Source organism: Notechis scutatus, chromosome 1, assembly GCF_049901735.1.
Source record: "Notechis scutatus isolate UNSWTSFEM ecotype Mainland chromosome 1, rNotScu1.2, whole genome shotgun sequence".
Lineage (NCBI taxonomy): Eukaryota > Metazoa > Chordata > Lepidosauria > Squamata > Elapidae > Notechis > Notechis scutatus.
Window position 1 is genome coordinate 235,818,209 of NC_142009.1, and position 24,616 is coordinate 235,842,824.

Genomic DNA, 24,616 nt, shown 5'->3' on the forward strand with positions numbered 1-24,616 from the left:
ACACTTAGAATGTTTAATTATGAATGCAAACAAATATTGGATATGACAGACATCTGGTAAAATGAAAACATGAATGAGATAATTTCTCATTTCTGGATATAAATTCTATAGAACTAACAGAAAGGAGTACACATGTTAAAGAGTATAAACTTGATCATATTATAAAATATTGGACAATTGACAAAAAAAAAAAACTAGTGGTGTGCTGGTAGCATGGCCACTAGAAATTTACAGTCACTTATTTTCCATATTGTATATATAGCAAAGGGTGTGAACTTCATGAACTTTTATAGTTTTTCATCGAGTGGTTTAACTCAAAAAGATAATACTTCCACGTTCTTCTAACAGAGCTTTTGTTACTAACCATCACAGAATTTAGTGCAGAGTTTTCCTGATGAAACTCGGCATGTTTGACCAAATACAGTTTTACTTGTCCTTGTGAAAGCTCAGCTACCATGTACCAACAGATAATTATTGAAGTAATTCTGACCATAATTTTGGAAGTATTATGCACTGATGCCATTTCTGCAGCCATCCATTTGCAATACTTTCCCCTTTAGTCCTCTTTTATTGATTGGAAAAATAAATAAAAAAACACTACCTAAGCCCCTAAAGTCTTGAACTTCCTTCCTAGATCTTCAAGTCTATAGTGGTGGAGTTATAATCTGTTTTCAATATTGCTTTTCTGGACAAGGATTTTCAGGCAGAAAATTATGGTGCTCCCCACTTCAGAAGGCACTGGATCCATTCTTTTATCTTCCCCCTTTATGGTTTGGGACCAGGTTACCTGTGGGAACTGGAAAGAAAGCCTTTCTCCCTCGAGCCGCTCGGAGCATCCAGACTGTGGGATGTGCTTCTGAGTCCTCTTCTTTCAGGCTGAGCTTTAGACGAGGAAACGCTCCGCCCCTCCCACGTGGCATCGCGCAGCGTCTCCCCAGTCTTTTGCTCAGCCTCGAAGAATCAGGCTGCGTTTCAAAGAGCTCCTTGGCTGTTTCATTGAATCCTCCGTCCTAATAAGGTTTGCTTCCTTCCTCCTCCTGCGCAAAGGGTCAGGACTCAAGGGAAATTTCTTCCCTGTCCTCTGGGCGAAGTTGCGGGCTCCCAGCGCCTTCAGCCGACGCCCCCCCCACCCTTATCAGATCGTGTCGCTGCCTGCGCGTTGCCTGTGGCACGCGCTCCTCCGCTGGATTCCCCCCCACCCTAAACGCCAACCGGGAGGGCTATCGCCCCTAGGGCTTTAGGAGCGCCGAGCTGACCGGCCAAGCCTTCCTGTTCTTTCCGTCCCGAAGGCGCCCAGGCAGTTCAGCTCGCGGACGCCATTTTGGCTCCACCTCGTGGCCGGGCGCTGAAAGTTTCTTTTTATTTAATATTCAGCTGCGGTGAATTAAATCTCCAGGCCTAGGGTTAAAGCCTAGCTGCCCATCGACCTGCCTGGCTAGTCTTGGTTAGTGCTTGTTGGCCTCCCGCAGCCCTTTTCGGGGCGAAGTTGCAGCCTCCCCCCCCCTCCGGTTTTTTTCTTCTGTTGTCTGGAGGCTGGCTGCCAGAGGCCTCCTATTCAACTCTAGGCCTCAGGCGTTATTCGACTGATTCGGCACTGAGAGATATACATCCAAAGAAATAACTATAATAGAATTTATATTTGATCCAAATACAAAAGGAATAATAACAAAAAAGAAATAATTTTTTTGGTACAGCAATTTTTCTCTTAAGATATTGGATATATCGGAGTACCTGTATATTCAGCTGATATAAAGAATATAAAAAGCACTACAGAAAGGATCAAAACAGGATTACATAGCTAAATATATATATATATATTTCTGTTATCTCTGTACAAGTAAAATTCCAAAAGGGGGAGCGGGCCAGCCTCATCCTCACCCGGCCTTATCCAGGCCTGATCTGGGCGAGCCAACCGCCCTTATTAATCTCTATTGTTCAATATGGCAGACGACAATTCCTCTAAACGTCCTTCATTGAAGGCCAAGGCAAAGTCCCACTATTTGCGCAAGCAGGACAAGGAACCTAAGGGCTCTAGAAAGGACAAGGAACCTTCCAAGGCCTCTCAACGTGACGCCTTAAGGCGCCACAAGGCGTTAGAAAAAGAGTTCGACAGGCGTTCAAGGGAGTCCCGCTCTGAACCGTCTCTACCTCCTCCTCCACCCCCCTACCTCTATTCAACCTCTCCCCCCCAGGCCTTTCTTCCCTACCTAGGCGCAGTTCGCCCCAGGGTCTCCCGACCCCCGGTCCTACGATGAGTCTGACACCCGAAGCCACTTTTACACCCACGGCTGCTGGTCTGCGCCAGGACGAACCTTCTACATCTGAGGTGCCACCTCACATCAGGGCTTGGATGGAATCAGCCATCCGCCAGAGTGTTATAGAGGAACTACAGCACATGTCCAGATCAGGCTTCTCTCCTCGAGTCTCCGAGCACGACTCCTTGTCTATCAGATCCCTTCCACAACCGGTCCCCCGGTTGCTCAGGTACTCTCTCAGAGGGACAGCCCTCCTCCGGTTGGGGCCCAGGTTGAGGAGGAAGGGGACTTTAGGGATTTCGAGGAGGAGGATTCCCAGATGGGATCCTCCCGCTACAGTGAACCTCCCTTAGAGACTGACATCGTGGAGGGGAGATGTCCGAGGACGAGGGCACTTCGACTGACCAACCCTCCTTTGGGGGCTCTTCAAACCACACATGTTCAAGTCCCTCCTTCTTAAGGCCAAGAATGTCTCGGGCCTTCTTTCCCAGGCCCCTGCTGACCTCCCCCCCCCATCCCAGAGGGCCCAGAAGATTCCATTTTCACCCAACCAGTGGTTGAAGCTGAGGTCATCCCTTCCCCCCCCCCCATATTCGTAGATCTGGTAGCGAAGCAACTATCCTCCACAGGGACCCCTCCCACACCCTCTAGCCAAGACAAGAGGTTCTTTAATCTCGATTCGGCACTGTCCAGCCTCCTGAACATTCCAGAGGTCGATGACCCTATTGTGGGTCTAGCTTCCTCCTCTACACCTAGTGAGGCCCTAGAGGCCTTGAAACCTGAGGATAAGCGGGTGGAGCTGGCCCTGCGCAGGGCCCACCTATCCGACGCCTGGGCCATTAAGTCAGCTACCGCCGCCTCTTTTTTCACTAGGTCCTCTATCCGCTGGCTACGTCAGCTCAGGGAACACGTCCCTGCTTCCAACCTGAGGGCGCACCAGGACATTGCGAAGCTAGTGGCTGCAGCCGAGTTCTCGGCTGACGCCACTTACCAGTCGGTGAAATTCTCTTCCAGGGCCATCACGTCCCACGTCACGGCTCGTCGCCTGCTATGGCTCAAACACTGGCAGGCGGACGTAAAGAATAAGGTCAAGCTGGCCACTGCCCCTATTACAGGAGACAAACTGTTTGGCCCGGCCCTCGAACCCCTGCTGGTCGAGGGTCGCAGCAAGAGGAAGTACTTGCCTTCCCTTCTTCGAAGATCGGAGACCAGGGGCTCTCAGCCCTTTCGGAGGAGCTTTCCCCGCCCTTTCTACCAACCCCCTTCCCGCCCAGATTCCCCCGACCCCCTTCCTTCCGATCCCAGGATCGCACGGACTCAGGCGACAGGACCAGGCGAGGGGGTGGTTATAAGAGACCCTTTCGGGGTACGGGAGGAAGGCCCTACCGCAGAAGGTAGAGCCTCCTTCTCCCTCCCCATTGGTGGCCGCCTCCGCCACTTCGCCGCCCAATGGGACAAATCCACTTCCGATGCATGGGTTAGAGACACAATAAGGTTTGGTCTCGCCCTCGAGTTCAAATCCACTCCCGTGATCGTTTCTTCCCATCCCCCTCCTCAGGGGATCCCACCAAACGTGCATTAATGGATGCAGCCATCCATCACCTGCTTGATATTCAGGCCATTCAACCTGTCCCTCCGGCTCAGAGAGGAAAGGGATTTTACTCCCATCTCTTTGTCGTGCCCAAACATTCTGGGGGCTGGAGAGCCATCCTAGACCTGAAACGGCTCAACCGTCACCTTATCCAGCGCAAATTCAAAATGCACACCTTGCAATCCATTCTCCTAGGCACCAGGCGGGGAGACTGGCTGTCCTCCATAGATCTCTCTGAGGCATACCTTCATATTCCTATCAGGCCCTCTCATCACAAATTCCTTAGGTTCTGTTATAATGGCCTTCACTATCAATACGTGGCCCTACCCTTTGGGCTGGCCTCGGCCCCCAGGACCTTCACCAAGGTCCTGGCGGCCCTGGCGGCCCACCTCAGGAGCATTCCTGTCCGCCTCCACTGCTACTTGGACGATATCCTTATCCTGTCCCCGTCCAAGTCCCAGGCAGTCAGGGATACCAGGGTCACCCTTTCCGCTCTACGGGCACACGGGTTTCTAGTCAATTGGCAAAAGAGCCAACTTACCCCTTCCACCCGAATCAACCACCTGGGTGCCATAATTGATTCGGTCTCAGAGAGAGTTTTCTCTCCCCAGAGAGGTTTCTTAGCATTCAAACCCTGGTCAAACAAATTAGACGTTCTAGGAGGGTGGCCTTGCTTGACCTCTCTAGATTGTTGGGAAAAATGGTGTCATGCATCTCTATTATTCCCTGGGCCCGCTTACACAGCAGACCCCTCCAGTGGTTCCTGCTCCCGTTCCAAAGATCCGGAAGAAGCAACTCGAAGATCAGAGTCAAGGTCCCTCCAAAGGTCCTCACGTCTCTTCTCTGGTGGACCAATCCCGCCATCAACAGAGGCCACCTCTTTGCGGAGCCTCAAAGACTCACCGTCACTACCGACGCAAGTCTATCCGGTTGGGGCGCTCATCTCAACTCACTCTCGGCGCAAGGCAAATGGTCGCCGACCGAACAAAGATGCAGCATCAACTGGCTAGAGCTCCATGCCGTCCATCTGGCTCTGCGCTGCTTCCCCCAGATCCGCAGTCGCCATGTTCTCGTTCTCACAGACAACGTCACGGCCAAGGCCCATATCAACAGGCAAGGGGGCACCCAGTCAATTCAACTGATGAGGGAAGCCGAGCACCTTTGCCGCTGGGCAGAGGCCAACCTCCTATCACTAAAAGCCGAACACATCTCCGGGATAGACAATACCCAGGCGGACTGGCTGAGCAGGGCCACGGTGGACCAAGCAGAATGGCGACTTCATCCATCCCTGTTCGAGGAAGCGTCCAGGATATTCGGCCTTCCAGTGGTGGATCTGTTCGCTTCCCCATCCAACACACAACTTCCACGGTTTTTCTCCCGGTATCCGTCTCACGGGGCGGAGAACCACAATGCTCTGCGCTGCCCATGGCCCCCAGGGCTCCTATATGCCTTCCCTCCGCTCCCGCTAGTGCCCAGAGTCATTCAGAAACTCATTCAGGAGAGGGCAGACCTTCTCCTGGTGGCTCCCTATTGGCCCAGGCGACCGTGGTTTGCGGACCTCCGCAACCTATCGGTAGCGCCCCCATGGCGGATCCCCCCGGACAGGGTCTCCCTCTCTCAGGGGCCCCTTCTACATCCGGAGCCTCAATGGCTACAGTTAGCCGTCTGGAAGTTGAGCGGATCCGTCTGACTAGCGAGAACCTATCAAGCCATGTCATCGACACTATTTTGGCCGCCAGGCGACCCTCCACTACACGAATTTATGATGCCACTTGGAAGGGGTTCTGCAAGTGGTGTAGTGGGTCCCAGGTTGACCCTCTCTCTCCCTCCGTGGCTCAGATTCTGGAATTTCTTCAGGAAGGCCTTCGCAAGGGGCTTGCACCTAACACCCTGAGACGACAAGTCTCTGCCCTCTCAACAGTGGTCTCCTGTGATAACTACGGCTCCCTTTCCCATCACCCCCGGGTTAGATCCTTCCTTAGGGGTGCCACCAACCTGTGCCCTCCCACTGTTCACAGGTTTCCCACATGGGACCTCAACAAGGTCCTAGTTTCTCTTACTCGTTCTCCGTTTGAGCCTTTGAGGGAGTCATCTCTTCAGTTCCTCACCTTTAAGGTAGTTTTTCTAGTAGCCATCACTTCTGCTCGTCGAGTGTCGGAATTAGCAGCTCTGTCAGTCAGGAGCGATCTATGTGTGTTCCATGCAGACCGGGTCGCCCTGCGGCCTGACCCCACTTTCCTACCCAAAGTTAACTCGCCCTTCCATAGATCTCAGGAACTGGTTCTACCAAATTTTTGCCCTAGACCCTCCGGGAACAGGGAGGTTCTTTGGCACACCCTAGATGTTAGACGGGCCTTGCGTATATATATTAAGCGCACTCAGTCCTTACGAAGGTCGGAATCTCTTTTCCTGTCCTTTCAACCCAAGACACTAGGGCTCAAGGTTTCTCCTTCCACTATCAGCCGCTGGATCAGGGCGACCATCGCCAGGTGTTACCTTTCCCATTCTCTGCCGGCACCCGGTGGAATAACTGCCCATTCCACCAGGAGTGCGGCCACTTCGGCGGCCTGGGCCACACAAGCCCCCATTGCTGACATTTGTAGGGCAGCCACCTGGGCCTCTCCGTCCCCGTTTATCAGGCATTACAAGATCGATACGTATGCCTCAGCTGAGGCCTCCTTTGGCCGGCGGGTCTTACAGAGGGTTGTCAATGATCCGGAGGGGCCTTCGGGCCAGACGGAGTCCCACCCATAGGACAGCCAAGCTTTGGTATGTCCCACAGTCTGGATGCTCCGAGCGGCTCGAGGGAGAATGGGGCGTTGGTCCTTACCTGATACGCCCCTTCTAGGCGAGCCGCGAGGAGCATCCAGCCCCACCCTAGCATCTCCGTCTGGTGGGGACTCCTGTTTTCAGCCAAGGAGCCAATAGTTGATTAGAAAGGATTAATAACTTCTCTTCTCGTTATCGCAAAAAACTGGGGAGACGCTGCGCGATGCCACGTGGGAGGGGCGGAGCGTTTCCTCGTCTAAAGCTCAGCCTGAAAGAAGAGGACTCAGAAGCACATCCCACAGTCTGGATGCTCCTCGCGGCTCGCCTAGAAGGGGCGTATCAGGTAAGGACCAACGCCCCATTTTTTTGCCATGGCACTCAGCCATGGAATATCATTCCACGTGAGATAAGGCTGGCCTCAACTCTGTTGGCCTTTCATTGGGCTTGCAGAATCCAGCCTGGGGCTTTGGATATGTGATGAAAGCCGTCTTTTGGCTTTGTTGGTGATGTTTGGCTACGATGGATTTTTATTTTTACCTTGTGTGTTTTATATACAGTATTTTGTTATAAGCTGCCTACAATCACACATGTGAGATGGGTGACTACATGAATTGAATGAATGAATGAAATAGCTTACAAACTCATTGCCTGGTAGAAAATAGGAACAATTGTAACAGTATATCAGAAAAAGTTACTTTGTAACTTTGGGTGTTTCAATAGTTAAAAAAAAAAAAAATCAAGCCAAACTGTTCATAATAGCCTAATGACTGGGAAGGCTTTTTGTATCCTTCAAAATGTATAATCCCTCCTCAGATTTTATGAAAATAAACTTCTTGATTTTATTTAGAAAGTTGTTCAAAATTATAGGAACTTTCAAGATGCTATTATTCTAATTTAGCCATTTTGATCAGAAATAATAAAGCTGCTGTTCTGGAGATAGCAGAGTATGTCCCTCTAGTATCTATTTATATTTAACGACAATTAAATAACCTAAATACTTTATTAATTTTTTCGATTCTTTTTATTTTTTTATTGTTATAAATGTGGTTTTATAGTCTGTAAGCCACCTCGAGTCGCCATGGAAGAAAAGGTGGCAATATAAATTAAACAAGCAAGCAAGCAAGCAAATAAATAAATAAATAAATAAACTAAAGAACCCTTTTCCAGTAGTGACCACAATATGATTGACTTTTGTCTCAACATACGTCCACACAAAAATCACCACAATGATGTAATCCCCTATTGTAACTTCAAAAAAGGCAACTATGATCTTATAGACAACGATCTGTCATCCCTTGATTGGCAATCTCTATTCACTGGATGCAATACCGTTGAAGACCATTACAACATATTTTTACTTGAAGTCAAAAGAGTCATCAAACTATATGTTCCAACAACAACTCCCAAAACAAAACAAAAAAGCAGATTACCCATATCAATAAGGAAACTTCAATCCAAAAAGAGATCACTCTGGCGGAAAAACAAATCTGGTCACGTTGCCAATTTCAAAAACCGATACAAAAATTTATGCCACCAGATAAAGACCGAATGCACCAATTATCACATTAAACAAGAGGAAAACCTTCTAAGCACCAATTCCACCGTGCTTTTTACAATTTTGTAAACAACAAACTAAAAGACTCAAGGTCCATCCCTCCCTTGATAGGACCTGATGGTAAAGACTGCAACGACGACACCATTAAAGCCAACATCTTTAACACATTCTTCGGCTCAGTATTTGTAAACAGCAATGGATCATGCCCAGTATTTCCTAGCCGTACCACAGATAACAACAATGATCTAATACATATCGATTTCACAGAAGACAATGTTGAAAAATCACTACGCAATCTAAAACCATCTCTATCTATTGGACCGGATGGAATATGTGCCTACTTCTTAAGAAAGCTATCCACTGCCATAGCCAAACCTCTAAGCATAATCTTTGAAAAATCTTTCAGGACCAGCTCCTTGCCTAACCTATGGTCACAAGCCACAGTCATCCCCATCTTCAAAAAGGGAGACCCAAGCCTAGTTGAAAATTACAGGCCAATCTCCTTATGCTGCGTCACCTGTAAAGTCATGGAATCAATTATTAACCAATCCATCATCCTCCACTTAGAGACAAACAACCTACTCTCCAATAAACAATTTGGTTTCAGAAAAAAACTATCCTGTAATCTGCAACTCTTACACTGCAAAAACATATGGACGACACAACTCGACCAGGGCAAAGCAATAGACGCAATCTACATAGACTTCTGTAAAGCCTTTGATTCAGTGGTACACGACAAACTACTCCTAAAAATAAAATCCTATGGTATCTCTGGACAACTGAATAACTGGATAGAAGCATTCCTGTTAAACAGACAACAAATGGTCAAAATCGGGAGCGTCCTATCAAATCCAGTACCTGTCAATAGTGGTGTCCCCCAGGGCAGTGTCCTAGGACCAACTCTCTTCATACTCTACATAAACGACCTCTGTGATCATATTAAGAGCAATTGCGTTCTCTTCGCTGATGATGTAAAGCTGTTCAATACCACAGACAATACTGCTACCCTACAAAAAGATCTTGACTATGTATCTGAATGGTCAAACAAATGGCAACTTCAAATCTCAACAAATAAATGCTCTGTCTTACATATTGGCAAAAAAAATCAGAAAATAAAATACAAGCTGAACAGTCAAGATCTTGTTGATGACCCAAGCTCTGTAAAGGACCTTGGAATACTCACCTCTAATGATCTAAGTGCTAGAGCCCACTGCAACTACATAGCCAAAAGGCATTAAGAGTTGTTAACCTAATCCTACGTAGCTTTTTCTCTGGTAATATCACACTACTAACCAGAGCATACAAAACATTTGCTAGACCAATACTCGAATACAGTTCATCAGTCTGGAACCCTCATTACGTATCTGATATTAGCACAATTGAGAAAGTCCAGAAATATTTCACAAGAAGAGTTCTCCACTCTTCTACTCGTGTAGAATACCTTATGCCACCAGACTTGAAATTCTAGAACTAGAAAACCTTGAATTACGCCGTCTTCGGTCTGACTTAAGCATGGTATATAAAATCATACATTGCAATGTCCTACCTGTCAATGAATACTTCAGCTTCAACCATAACAACACAAGAGCACACAATAGATACAAACTCAAAGTAAACCGCACCAAACTTGATTGCAGGAAATACGACTTCAGCAATAGAGTGGTCAATGTCTGGAATACTCTACCCGGCTCTGTAGTCTCTTCCCCAAACCCCAAAAACTTTAACCTTAGACTGTCTACTATTGACCTCACCCCTTTCCTAAGAGGTCTGTAGGGGGCGTGCATAAGCGCACCAACGTGCCTACCGTCCCTGTCCTATTGTTTCTCTTATTCTTTTATTTTTCTTATATGTACCCATTTCATGTATTCACAACTATGTATACACTTATACTTATTATCTTGTAAACAATTGGCAAATCAAATAAATAAATAAATAAATAAAATGTGTACAGGTGGACCTTGCTTAACTTCAGGCTGGGCAGGGAAAGAGATGCTGTGATACTCTTCAAGCGCAGACAAGTGTATGTAGGTTGGGTGCTGGGAGTGAGGCATGTGTAACAGTACGAAATCCCTGGGATCTCATAGTCCGTGGCCAGGCTACTCAAGAGAAAAGGTGGCAGGAGTGGTAACAGCTTGCAGGAGTCACTTGCTACCTTCCCTGCTGGCTTCTCCCTGGAGTTTACAATGGGAAAGCTAGCAGGGAAGTTTGCAAATATTGATCATGTGTAACTATTGTAAGTACAAGCCAAATTGCCAAAAGCGTGATAACAACCACTGGGATGACCAGAACTTTGAGAAAGGGCATAAATACACCTCGTTCGGTGCCAGCCTAACTTTGAATGGTTGTTAACTAAGGACTACCTGCAGAGAACGAAGGCAATGTTGAAAGGTTTTAATGTCAGTATTTCTTTTCTTTTCTTTTTCTTTTTTTCTTTTGTGTTCCTTAGATCAATGAAGGATCAGGATTATCCTGCAGTCCCAGCATTATTTGCTAGCCAGTCATACCTTTCAAGAACTCAGAGATAAAATCCTAAACATTATATGGCTTTAACTGCTCTTAACTTTAGGTGGGTAAGGAATGGTCTTGCATTTATCTATGCGGCAAGGACATCATGATTGCTAGAATTGCTGCAGGGATTAGTCATACATAAGAGCACAAAACTAGCTTCTTGATTTCTCTATTGCTCCAGAAAAATCTTGATTCATAATATCCACTTGTTACTTCCTCCAGTATGTGATTGTGCAGTTATCTTCCACTTAATACACATTTGTTTGATGGTAATTACATGCCATCAAACAGTTGTCACTCTTAGCAATTTCCTACAGATTTTCACCATGGTGATGTATCCCTAACCTGGCCCTTCAGCTCAACAGTATACTCATTGCTGCTGTAACTGAAATTTGTTTGATAAGAGAATATATTATTTTACATTCCAAATTACAAATCTGAGAGAGAAATGCTTCTTATTGCTGATAAGCACTGATGAATATAGTATAATCATTGTAGATGCTTCTGTGAAGTGCTTGCTAACATATCTTATAACCTGACAACCTCTTTTCTTAGATATTTAAATATATTAGAAATTATTTCATATCTACATATACAGTATTGGACTAGCACCAGAAAGACCCACAGTACAAATCCAACTGTGGTACTGAACCCATTAGGTGACTTTGGACCAGTCATAGGCCCTCAGTTTAATTTACCATATCTCCCAAATTTGTTGTGCGTGTGGGGGGAAATTGGAGGAAGGAGTATTATATGTATCACCTTGAGTTCCTGAAGGAAGGATGGTATAGAAATTCCTAAGGGAAAAAGAAAGATATAGGATTATCTCAAGAATTCTCCTGCTTGCTTTTACCAAAATAACGTGGGCTAAACCATTTCTGTCTTTAATAGGATTCTTCCAATAACATCTCAAGAGAGATTGCAATAATGGCAATAATATTAGAAAAGCATTAGTATTATGCTCCATACTTGTAGTGGGGATTGAATAAAAACTTATTATATTTTTGCCCTTTGTTTCTATTCCAAGTAAGCTAAAACAGTGATGATGGAGAGTTCAGTTTTTCAGATGAATTTGGAAATCATGTTTTAAAAGTGGTAATTGGGAACTAAAATCCATTTGAGCACATAATGTTACAATATTATTTCATTTAATGTCTGTTCTGACATATTACGTTAAAAGTTACTGTAGGGTGTTTAGATGAACTAAGCCTATTATAACTTATCCAATAAATCATGAAGAAAAAAGAAAAAAAATTAGCATGCTGTGCACCCATATATTCTTTTGTCTAACATGTTTTATCCAAGTTTCACCAGTGCCTTCTAAGCCCCATTTCCACACAATAATTAATTAAGCTTAATATGATTTTCTATCCCTGTTTTAAGAATTTAAACCCATGTACCTGGAGAAACAATTTGTCCCTGTAAATTGTTAGCTATCACTTTAGTTGTCTTAGAAGCCTATGACAAAATTGGTTAATTGGTTTGGCAAAGAATGAGCTGATGCAGATACATGTTTGATGATTGAGAAGGCATCTTCAATAAACGAACAGAAACCCATGCTTCACTTTAAAAGAAGTCAAAAGTGATTAGGAGGCTGGTGCAATAACTTCGCCGACTTTGATCTTGTTGAGGAACTCTTTTGTTTACAGAGATGAAATCATTGCATGGGAAAGATGGTGGGCATGGAGAGTAATTTTCAGCATGAATAAGTTAGATGAAATAGAGAGTGAACACAGCTGGAAGAATGAGCATATTGTACCAGGAAGGGGGAACATGTTGATCTCTCTGTACTATGAACAATACTGTGTATATAATATATACCTGTGATGGCAAACCTATGGCACGCAGAGTCCTCTCTGTGGGCATGTGAGCTGTTGCCCCAGCTCAGCTCTTCCGTGCATGCGTGTGCGCGCCACCCGCCAGCCAGCTGGTCTTTGGGTCTCTGCCACACATGCGGGGGTGTGGTATGCACATGTGGGGGTCACACGCATGCATGATGCATTTTGGGGATGCGCATGTGCATATGCGCTTTGGGCACTTGGTCCCGAAAAGGTTAGCCATCACTGATGTATGCACTTGGATAAAGAGCAAGTTGGAATTTTTTGATTGAGGGCTTTCTGGTATCCGTAACATTGCTGCAGCAAATCTGCAGTTTATTTGATCTGCTTAATATAGGTCTGTTACATTTACTATCTGTCTTTTGTCTTAAAGCATACCATATATTATCAGGTTAAGTCTGCCATGTCATATAGCCTAAACAAACTTGAATGAGGATATTTGTCCATTTAGTCTATGCTGTTTCTAATTAGAATGCAACATTACAGCATCTGTAGCCTGAATGTTAAAAGACAAGGTGTTTTAAATCTAAAATGTTTACACCCAGAGAGAGAATGAATATACAAATTGAATTCATATGTCATTACTTAGACCCTTTGCTTTCTTTCATTACATTGCTGCTGGGTGCGTGTGGGGGGGAGGTCGGGGAATAGCTGTTTTATTTTGGCTTTAATACTTTTTGCCAAAGAAGAATTCTGTAAAATACAGTACAGGTAGTCCTCAGCTTACAATCACAATTGAGCCCAAAATTTATGTTAAGTGAGAAATTTGTTAAGTGAGTTTTGGTCCATTTTAATGACTTTTTCCCCCACATTTGTTAAGTGAATCACTGCAGTTGTTAAATTAATACCATGATTGTTAAGTGAATCTGGTTTCCCCATTGACTTTGCTTGTCAGAAGGTCACCAAAGGAGATCCCATGATTCTGGAACATTGCAACTGTCATAAATGTGAGTTAGTTGTCAAGCATCTGAATATAAATCATGTGACTATGAGGATGCTGTTAGGGTTGTAAGCAGGGGTGGGATTCTACCTGGTCAGACCGGTTCTATAGAACTGGTTGTTATGATTCTGCCTAGTTTGGAGAACTGGCAATTCGTGCCCCTGGCTGGCCCCTCCCCTCCCTGCCCAGGAGACTCCTTACCTGGCATGCACGCCATCCAACTTGCCTGCATTTGGTAAGTTGCTATTTTTCCTTCCCCCCCGCCCACCACCATCAGCTGTTCTGGTGTGCCGGGGGATTTAGATTAGCTAGAAAGCAGGAAATCGTTGGATTTCTTGCTTTCTAGCTAATCTAAAAACAGAGCTGAACCTTCTAGGACTGAAGCTTCTATTTTTCAGTGCAGCGTCAGGTAGCAGATTGCGGAATCATAGATCTCTAAGTGAATCTGTGATTCTGTGAGCAACTCAATCTGCCTGCCCGCTTTGCCTAATTATGGGTAAAAGTTGCTCTTTTTTTTAATAAAAAATTCAATATTTACATAAATATTTATAATATTTACATACCAGCCATGCCCACCCAGTCACATGACCACCAAGCCGTGCCCATAAATTAGGCCATACCCACAGAACTGGTTGTTAAGAAATTTAAATCCCACCCCGGTTGTAGTGTGAAAAAATGGTCATAAGTCACTTTTTTCAGTTATGTTGTAACTTTGAATGGTCAATAAAGGAACGATTGCAAGTTGAGGACTACCTGTATAACAATTCATATTCTAACACTTTATTTTCAGTTAATAAAGGCTGTAGCTGCTCTGGATCTGAAAGCATGAGAAACATAAAATAAATAATTCAGGATGATTAAAAATATATTTCAGAGATGTTCTGTGTACATTATTCTGCCACTACTTTTAATCACATTATGGGAATAAGTCTTTGTATCAGATAATTTTATATTATTTTTGTCCACTTTTGTCTCCACTTCATTATCTTACATTTTTCTTCTGAATTTAGTTTTAGACAGATCCAACAGATTGTCATCAACTAAGCGGATTATGATCATGATAATATTACAATTAGAGTTACATACTGTTGAATAAGCTTCCCTCTATCTAGAAAAAAATGTTTTTCCTATTTTTGTGTGTTATTTCTCCTATTTTTATGAAGTATTGTGAGCTTAAACTCCAGCTGGCTATTTTTAACTTTTACAAAACCCATTTTGCAAGTTTACTTTAGATTTATTTTTTTACAAAACCCATTCACATCTGCATAAGGATGTCCATATTTAGTGCTACAGATGTGAATGGGGTTTTTGTTCAGGGCCCAAACTTCATTATTTTAGAACCTGGCCCCTTCCACTTTCATACAACAATAATTTATATAATAAATTATTGCACAGGTCCTAATTTAGTTTCATTATTTTTAATTCCTGCAGTCACACTGCCTATTATTTTTAATTCCTGCAGTCCCTAGGGAATGTATACATCTGGAAATGTTATGATGGGCAGCATTTAGTCACATGGAACAGCACTTCTCCAGCACTCTCACTATATACCTGCCAGCTGGGTTGCATTTGTTACTTGTTGCAACATAGCTGTCTCTTTGGGAATTCATTATTAGGGTGCTTCATCCTTCTCTGTGCACTTATAAAAATCTCTGGTATCAGCAGGGGTGGGATTCTGCCAGTTTGGACTGATTCAGGTGAACCCCTAACTCCAAAGATCAGCTGGGAGCGAACCGGTTCGCTCCAAGAATCATGTGGGCCCGCCTCCCCCTCTGCTGTACTGATCTTTATCGTCCCAGCTGATCAGCGCGGAAGAGCGGATTGCCGCTCCTCAGCTGTGTTACTCGAAGCGCGTGATAACCGAACCAGTTGTTATACCGGCAGCATCCCAGTTACAATGGCACTGAAAAAAGTGACTTATGACTTTTTTCAGTTATGACCTTTGCAGTATCCCCATGATCAAAATTCCCATGATCAATGTTCAGATGTTGGCAACTGGTTCATATTTATGACCGTTGCTGTGTCTCAGGTCATATGATCACCTTTTGCAACTGTCTGACAAGTGAAGTCAATGGGGAAATCAGATTCACTTAGGAACCAGGTTACTAAGTTATCAATTGCAGTGATTAACTTAACAACTGAGGTAAGAAAGGTCATAAAATGGGGCAAAACTCACTTAACAAATGCCTCATTTAATTTTGGGTTCAATTGTGATTGTATGTTGCGAACTAGCTATAGTACACCAAATTGGCTCTCCAGTTTGAATACTGGCAAAGCAAAATGTTATATAAGTATATTCAGATTTTCATCTTAACTTTTGTGGTAATAGATTAGTTATTATGGTAGAACCAGGTACTTTTAGCCTCTCCACCATAATGCTTGAGCTTTCTCTTTAAAGTTTTAAAGCACTTTGCAACAATATTTTAGAGTACTATTATTGGACAATCATGATAGAAATAGCCAAGAATCAACTTTCATTGATTCTTGGTTGAAAACTGTTGAAGCAACCTTAGATTTTTGCAAGGCTCCTCTTTTTGTAAAAAGAGAATGAAAGTAACAGAGCAAAATCATTTGAAGTTGTTCAATAAATATTACAAAGACAGAGGAGGTGGATTGAGGAGCACATGTGGTGGATGCCCTGAAAGTCAATTTAACAGCTAATCATTTACAGCATGAAAATTACAGGTTTCTCTCAGTCTCTTTCAAGAACTGCATTTAAAATAATCAAGCCAGAGCTCCCTCGGTCTTGGCTACATAATTGCCATTTACATTTTAAGAAACTAGAAAAGATGCTGTATTCCTGCTAACCACCAACTGCAACAAAGATTTCCTAACATATAACACATTTCCCTTCTTGAATGAAATTAGCAGAGTATCCTTCCTTTATGAAATTCAGAATGTTTCAATCAAAATATGTATATTTATAATGTATTTTAGAAATGAAAACTAAAAATGCAAAATAAATTTTGAGTTACTACTCAACATGCACAGTTTCTATGTATTGCAAATTCATTTTTCTTAAGTACAATTTTAATTATAACAACAAATACACCTGAGTCATATGTAGGTTTTCGTGTAACTAAATATTTGGGGAAGTATGCATGGTTTAGTTACAATTCAGACAACTATATGGAAAATGGGTGCAGTAGATATCAAATTATTTAATTTCCTAAAGCATTTTGAAAAGACCTGGAATTGATAATGTAGTGTGAAAATATTGACAATTAGAGCAAGAAGATGCTTTTTTCTCCAAAAGACACATGTTTGAATATGCTAGCCATTCATTTTCAGATTTGGTTATCCCTCTATATTACTTTTTAGAATAGCATGCTACATAATACCAGTGATTATACATTAATGTAGAACTGAAATCTAGAGCCTCCTTAATATATATTTTTAAAAACCTATAGATTTGAATCCAGTTCAAACTATTTCTCCTTAGTCCCATTGAAATTGGTCTTAAAAGCATGGATAATATAAGTGTTGATTTCAGTAGGATTTAAACACAATTAATTGGAATCTGACTCACTATCATGTCTGTAATGTGTACTGTATCTGGGTACAAATGAGCTTGTTTTCAATTTTTTAAAAGTGGCAGCATCGAGGTTTCCCTCAGCATGCCCATGTCAGTTTCAATGTGCTTCTAATTTGAGCATGGGGCTCCTGACCTTCAGTGTCAAGTTCTAGCTATGCTCTTGTCCCTCTCTTAAAATGTTTCTTTCTCACATACTTTATATATGTGCTGCACATGCATACACTTCCTTGTTTTTCCACTTGATAATAAGCCAAATGTAAACTTAAGCCAAACAGTGTGATCTCATTAGTCCATCTGCTCTACATGCCTCAGATGTTTCTATCTGAAGTGTCTGTACCTGGCAAAATTTTTAAGCAAAAAAATGATTTGATGATTAATTGCGTTACCTTCAAGTCAGTGTCTACTCGTAGTGACCACATAGACTGATTTTTCTCCAGGACAATAAACAAAAAGCTTTTGGATTAGATTATGTATTACTGATAATGTATTACTAAAGTGACACTTTCTGTTTTGAGTCGCCAGATTGGGATTCCAAATACTAGTCTTTGGACTTACATGTAAGTTTGCTTGGAACTTTAAAACAAAGCTTTAAATCCTATCTGATACAAATAGCTTTTTAAAGTGTTTTTATAACACATAAAATGTTTTACAGCATAACAATGACCTGAACAATATTCAGTTTAAAAATGAGTTGCAAATATAAATGGAATGAAATTGACTTCATCTTATTTTTTTTCCAGTGCTACTGACATTTCTACTACACGTAGTCCTTGACTTATGACCACAGTTGACCCCAAAATTTCTGTTGTTAAATGAAACATTTGTTAAGTGAGTTTTGCTCCATTTTTTGACATTGCCATAGTTGTTAAGTGTATTGCTGCAGTTGATAAGTTAGTAACCTGGTTGTTATGTGAATCTGGCTTCCCCATTGACTTTGCTTGTCAGTAGTTCACAAAAGTACTGAGACACTAACTGTCATCAATATGAACTAGTGGCCAAGCATCTGAATTTTGATCATATGATCATTGAGATGCTGCAAACGTAACTACAAAAAAATGGTCATAAGCATTGTTTTAGTGTCATCGTAATTTTGAATGGTCATTAAATGAACTTGTAAGTAGAAGACTACCTGTATTAGACCCTTTTCTTTTGCAAAATCAAATCAAATAACTAAACCTTCCTTCTCCCTCTTTTATCTCATACATCAGCAATTTGAAATGCTGCTAGCCTGGGAAGCGAGTAAAAATTTACAGTACTTGTACAGTACTGAAGAAATGTATATGGTCTGGGCTTTTTTGTTGTGCTAGAATTATTATTAAATCAACTCCTTAAGAATAAAGATTGTGTGTGTGTGTTTGTGTGTACAGAGTGCTTGTAGATTGGCCCAAAATTTACCATCTGCTGTAGAAGAGCCGTGGGTGCTGATATAAAGATGATTATAACAAGTTTCACATTGCTGATATCTGAAATGTATGTATGTTTTAATAACACAATCCATCCTGCAAAAATCAAAAGCAAATAATTTTTCTGAAGGCAATCTTGTTTATTTAATTTGCTACCCTTCTTTAGTAAGTGTTGAATATTATTTGCTGGGTATTTATCAGAGGCTCTGCTAACTTCTTATGAAGAGACATTTCCATTAAAACCACATCCATTAAAGGCATTAAAACACTGAATGACAGGACAAATGCTGTATCCTTTGGATCAGGGGTCGCCAACCTTTTGGACCTCAGGGACCACCAAACTCATAATTTTAGATCCCAGGGACCACTAACTGGTTCTGTGGGCATGGCCTAATTTGTGGGTGTTGCTTGGTGGTCATGTGACTGGCTGGGCATGGCTTGTATGTAAATATTATAAATATTTATATAAATATTGAATTTTTTATAAAAAAGAGCAACTTTTACCCAAAATCAGGCAAAGCAGGCAGGCAGATTGAGTTGCTCGCAGAATCACAGATTCATTCAGAAATCTATCTATCTGCCATTGGCTAGCTCAGTCTGTCACATAAAATTTGCTTGCAAGCAAACTCATAAAATTAACTCACAACACCCCATATATGTAAATATTGAATTTTTTTATAAAAAAGCAACTTTTATCCAAAATCAGGCAAAGCAGGCAGATTGAGTTGCTCACAGAATCATTCAGTGATCTGTCTAACTGCCATCGGCTAGCTCAGTCTCTCAAATTTGCTTGCCATGAGTCTGCACTGAATTTGCTTGCAAGCAAACCTTCAGTCCTAAGGGAGGTTCAGCTGTAAGAAATCCAAGAAATCCAACCATTTCCTGCTTCCTAGCTAATGTAAATCTGGCACAGCAGAACAGATGATGGTCAGAAAAAGGAAAAATAGCAACTTAGCAGACAAGTTTACCTGGTAAGAAGTGAGTGGGCGGAGAGGGTTCCCGTGGGCTATGTAGGCTGAGCAGCCTTCTGTTTCTGCGCAGCCTGGATTAATTGCTTTGGGGGGGTTGCTCTGGGGGTGAGATTTCTCTGTGGCCCACCAAAATTTTCTCACGGCCCACCAGTGCGGCCGCAGCCCAACGGTTGGCAACCGCGGCTTTGGATAGATCTGCTAATGAAAATTGTTTGATAAAATTGGTGGATTTAAGATTGGATTTTTAAAATGTACATTCTTGGACATTTTAAAATGATTTGTTGATCTTCGATCTTTTCACTTAATACTCAGATCATTGGAGGTTGTGTAAATAAATTGAAAATTTTATTCATTCTGGTCCAGCAAAAATATTATGTATACTTATATCAAAGTACCAAGGAAATAAAAAAATACATCGTAACTAAGCTATTTTTAATCCTACCTCAATTTCACTTACTACTGTCAAAAATAAGAAATATATATAAATGTCCCATGAAATGGGAATCTGTTAAAATGATTTAGGATTAAGTTTAGAACAAGATTTCTGGCAACAAATATCTGTTCTACAAAAGTAAGACTGACAAAGTATTTTAGGACATGAGCAAATATTGCAAATATTATGAAGCAATATTACAATTTTCATTCATTAACGAGAGTTTTTATTTATTTTATTTATTTATTTGATTTTCCAATCGCTTACAAGATAATAGGTATAAATATAAACATGAGTAAGAATACAGGAAATAGGTACGAATAAATGGGGACAATAGGAAGGGACGGTAGGCACAATGGTGCACTTATGCACGCCCCTTACAAACCTCTTAGGAATGGGGTGAGGTCAATAGTGGTTAGTTTGAGGTTAAAGGAGGAGTGGGGGTTAGAGGATGTAACAACAGAGTCAGGTAGTGCATTCCAGGCATTGACCACTCTGTTGCTGAAGTCGTACTTTCTGCAATTGAGTTTGAAGCGGTTTACATTGTGTTTGTATCTGTTGTGTGCTTTTATATTGTTGTGGTTGAAGCTGAAGTAGTCACTGACTGGTAGGACATTGTAGCAGATAATTTTTTGTGCTACGCTTAAGTCTAACCGTAGGCGACGTAGTTCAAGGTTGTCCAAGCCCAAAATCTCCTATTACCTGGTGGTATAGGGTATTCTGTTGCGAGCAGAGGAGTGTAGTACTCTTCTTGTGAAATACTTCTGGACTTGCTTGATTGTATTAATGTCCGATATGCAGTGCGGATTCCAGACTGATAGTATTGGTCTGGCAAAAAATTTGTATGCTCTAGTTAGCAATTCGATATTTCCGGAGAAGAAGCTTCGTAAGATTAGATTTACAACTGTTAATGCCTTTTTGGCAATGCTGTTACAGTGACCTCTGGCGCTTAGGTCATTTGATATGAGAACTCCAAGGTCCTTGACAGAGTGAGGATCATCAACAAGGTCATATCCGCCTAGTTTTGGTGTACTGATTTTTTTACCAATGTGTAGGACAGAGCATTTGTTGGTCAAGATTTGGAGTTGCCAGATGTTTGACCATTCAGACACACAATCAAGGTCGTTTTGAAGGATAGTAGCATTGTCGGTGGTGTTGAATAGTTTTACGTCATCCGCAAAGAGGACGCAATTGCTTATAAGGTGATAAGGTTATAAGGTTCTTTGCTGATCTACATTAACATCCTCTTGGGCCAAAAGTTTTGGAATACCAGTACTAAGATCAGTAGGTTATATAATTCTGTCTTTTAAGCAGTGTAAACTTTGTTCTGTAAACCAGTAAGATGACAGGGGAAATCCCCAGTGGTAATGTATTCTGTTTTTTATCAATGTCACAGTGTGCCCTGGTACTCCCAGAAAAAGTCTGGTATTTCAATTTCCCACCCAGTTTGCCCTTAGAAGCTTCCTCATGAACTGTTTTCCAGATTTTTTATCTGATGAAGGAGCTTCTGGAAGAAATGAAAGCCATTGTTAGAATAGTGCCCATGTTCAAACCATTATACCTCTCTTCAAGATCCAGGTTGCTTGAAAGTTATGGAAAGATAATATTACTCTTTTTTGATTCTCCAAATCTTTAGTCTTTGAAGACAGGATCTATGTTTTATTTCTAAAGTTGTATTGTTTCTTTCTGTAGAATGAGTCCATATTTTTTGGTATCTATCATAGAGGCCATATCTGCCAGCATTTCCTTAGCATCCTTAAACAGATTATAAACCAGATCACCTGAAGGCTTTATCTTGTTTTTGGTTTTTGGTACTAGCACAGTAATTTAAATATCTGTTTTAGAGATTGTTTTCTCCCAGGTTTTGCAGGCAGTATAAATTTGTTAGATTATTAAAGAATTTATATTAATCACTTCTCTTTCCCTTCCCTTTCCATTTCCTGTTTTGCTGAAAATAGTCTCTTGGTAAGTTATCAGAGAAGTGTTAAAGAAAATTGCCATATCCAGAAAAGCTATTTCATACTACTGATAACTTTCATCCTGACTTGTATCACATATCCTCCTCTCTTTTTATTTCTGGGTTGCAAAAAGCAAGTTATTTCATTATTTTCTTCTAAATATGAAGTGATAAAGGAATCCTTGAGAATATATTTTAAATGAACCACCAACTGGAACCAGCATGAAGAATGAAACAAGAATAGAAGAGGAATTTATCATTCTCAGAAGACAAATGAGCAGATTCAGTTTACTTGAAACAAGGCTTTTAAAAGGAGTGGGGGCTGGGCTGAGTATCTTGTATAATGAGTGAGTCTCTCTGGAATTAGGGATAAGAATAAAGAAAGTCTCACAGTTGAAGAGATAAAGAGGTTTTTGTTACCTGTGATCTGGTTATTTTTTAAAAAAGGACTGTAACCCCAGTCTGAGATGACTTGATGTTTCCCAGCAACTGGAAATACCTGTTCTTTGAAGCAGTGTTGCAGGCTTTTATCTTTATAAGAACTTGTTTAAATGTAAATACACTTGCTCATCTGGTTTGAATTATACTTCCTGGTATCGTGGAAGTGTTGATGTGACCTGCTGCTAGAAATCACAACATAATGTACATGTGGGGAATATTGGCATGGCTCTTCCTACCACTTGGGAGTCACTTAATTAAACCCCGTGAATGATGTAAACATTGAACATAAGCCCTGCACTCCCTTGCACAAGCATTAATAGGCTTTGTATTCTAATTGTTCTCCTAATTTTGATTGCAAGGAAGAGAGAAAAGATAAAAAAATAGCCTGTTACAAGATGTCTGGACGAAGCCAACCATAACATAAATATAACATAAATATACCATAACATAAATATAACGTAAATAATACAAGTATTACTTTGTGCCATGTGGTGAGAAGGCAGGATAGGTTATTATGTCTCTTGCTTTATAAGCAGCAGGAGAAATTATTCTGTAACCGAACCAGTTTTATTGGTATTAGAAATATATAATGGAATGGAAGTTATGCATTTTGAATTGCAGTTTTCTCTCAGAACAAAGATGCATAATTTTATGGATGGGCCAAAAAAAGATTTCCCGGGTGACATCAGGACACACATTTAAATGGATTTCATTTTAAATGTACGGTAATAGTATAATGGCACTGGATTAATTTACTACAGTTAGTATGATTCCTTCAAATTTTTAATAGTTTCACAATTTTTGAACATTAAAAATCACCATTTGGAATTAATTTTAGAAGGGTTATTGGAAACTACACAGAGATTTTTGGAAGCAGATAATGCCCTGGGACTTTATGTTTGTGCACTTTTGTCTTAATGGATGAAATCGATCGTGTATTACACTGTATCTAAGTATATTAATCTGATTTGCTATACTTGATTAATAATAATAATTTGAATTACTGTGCAGATAATGTAGATATACCAGATGTCCATTCCAAATCTACAGTTATATGCATGCCCTAAGGCTTCTTGCTGGCTCCCTTTCCTATTCCTGCTCATTTAGCAAACTGGCTGGAACTTTTAATAGTTGGTTCTAAGAATAGGAAAATTACCCTTAATTTAAATGCCACTTGTTCCCCAAGTGGTAGTTGTAGCTGTAGGTAAAACAACTACAGCACATTTCTTTTTCTTTTTTTCCTGTTAATGTGGATTCTTAAAAATGTATTGCTACAAAGACATTTTATTATGGAAGGAGACCCGAAACAGAAAATGTTATCAATATTTTTTTATAAGAAGAATTGCTTCCTCTTCTTAATTCTACCGTAGTGAAGTCACAAAGGAAAGAAACCTTTTCCTGAATGGTTGCATTTAATCTGGCTGCTAATTGACTTATTGTTATCAGTGCCTTTCCTAGTTATGAGTCTTTGGAATGTGTTTGCTTGCTGATTTGGCAAGCTTACAAATGCACCTTACAAAACCAACTCCATATCCTTGGAAATTCCTTTTGTTAAAGTTACTTTTTAAAAATTGTTTCCTGCTCTCCTTTCAGTCATATTTTAAAAATTATTTTATGCCAATTTGTATGCCAAACTGAAAACAATTGGATCCCTTCAGATTATGTTTTAAATTTAAAGTAAACATATTCCCTACATTCTCCTCAATTTTTGTTTGTTTTGTTAACACTCACACACACACACACCTCTCTGTGTGAAAATTACTTCCTCAGAATGAGGCTCTGGTTATAAACCTAGTATTGTTGTGCCCTTTATTTATTTATTTTTTAGCCTGGACCAGTTTTCTGCAGTTAGATTACAAAATTGTGATTGTGGGGCAAATAATCCACAGATAATTCTTTCTCTTAATGTAATTCCCTGCTGGGAAGGAATTCTCAATTGTGTGTCCAATGTCCAGAAAAAAGTGGGAAATATAATGTTTCAACTTCTTCCATTTCTCACCATAATTTAGTTATCAAGCTCCAAAAAACTGGAAAAATATTTGACCAGTCATTTATTAGCTTGCCTTTGCTTCTTTGGTTTATTACATTTAACAGGAAATATTTTTCTTCCTCAGTAGCCATCTTGATAGAACATGTGGATGTCAAGGGATGAGGTGTGTGACCAGTGTGGCATATGGGTTTTTTCATCCTACAATACCATAGTAACATTCAGAACAATACTATATGTGTGGGGTTCTTGGGGTTCTCTAAACTTGGTTGTTTTCTTGCAGACATTTTATTACCCAAACTAGGTAATATCATCAATTTGGGTAATGAAACATCCTCAAACAAACCAAAAACCCAAGCTCAGAGAACACCAAGGACCCCGCATTTCAATCCTGAGCTACAAACATTCTCCTTTATCAATAGAACATATGTTA

At 41.2% G+C, this 24,616-nt stretch overlaps 2 protein-coding genes across 7 annotated transcripts in view; one reads left to right on the plus strand and one right to left on the minus strand.

Annotated features, from left to right (window-relative positions):
• LOC148133278 (uncharacterized) overlaps positions 1–24,616 on the minus strand; it is a 191,435-nt gene that overhangs the window by 102,174 nt on the left and 64,645 nt on the right. The window lies entirely within an intron of this gene.
• Positions 1–24,616, plus strand: part of RASSF7 (Ras association domain family member 7) — a 114,786-nt gene that overhangs the window by 57,368 nt on the left and 32,802 nt on the right. Inside the window, exon 1 of one of the 6 annotated variants that reach the window (XM_087950792.1) lies at positions 19,185–19,365. The exons of 4 other annotated variants lie outside the window; for them this stretch is intronic. The gene's annotated coding sequence lies outside the window, so the exon portion shown is untranslated. Of the gene's footprint in view, positions 1–19,184; positions 19,366–24,616 lie in introns of those variants that run through there. One more of the 6 variants, XM_087950785.1, reaches the window with a different exon arrangement.